Genomic DNA, 319 nt, shown 5'->3' with positions numbered 1-319 from the left:
GGGTTTCAGTAACATCTGGAACTGAAGATTATTCTTTTAATCCATCGAGGAAAAGTCAATACGAGGAAAGCTTATTTAAATGTGAAGATGATAGGTGACAATTTTTTTTCCCTTAATATTTTTTTAAGTATTTATTTATTTATTTTTTAATTCTTGTTTTGTTGGTGCCACATTTTGTTTAATGAATTTGCTTTTGCCATATCATAATATTTGAGATAAATGTTCAGATATGAGCTGGATATGCTAGTAGAGTTGGCAAATACAACTGTTGAAAAAGTTCATAATTTGGTAAAAAAGATGCAGGATGATAATGATATCA

General features: G+C 28.2%; 1 long non-coding RNA gene across 1 annotated transcript; it reads left to right on the top strand.

Annotated features, from left to right (window-relative positions):
- LOC114578984 lies at window positions 1–288 on the top strand. Its single transcript, XR_003699866.1, has 2 exons — window positions 1–94; window positions 228–288. It is a non-coding gene; the product is annotated as an uncharacterized LOC114578984 (long non-coding RNA).
- Window positions 289–319: the final 31 nt, after the last annotated feature.

The sequence above is a fragment of the Dendrobium catenatum genome, unplaced genomic scaffold (genome assembly GCF_001605985.2).
Source record: "Dendrobium catenatum unplaced genomic scaffold, ASM160598v2 original_scaffold_243053, whole genome shotgun sequence".
Taxonomy (NCBI): domain Eukaryota; kingdom Viridiplantae; phylum Streptophyta; class Magnoliopsida; order Asparagales; family Orchidaceae; genus Dendrobium; species Dendrobium catenatum.
The sequence above is the reverse complement of the archived record's forward strand: the minus strand, read 5'-3'. Positions and strand labels throughout refer to the sequence as shown.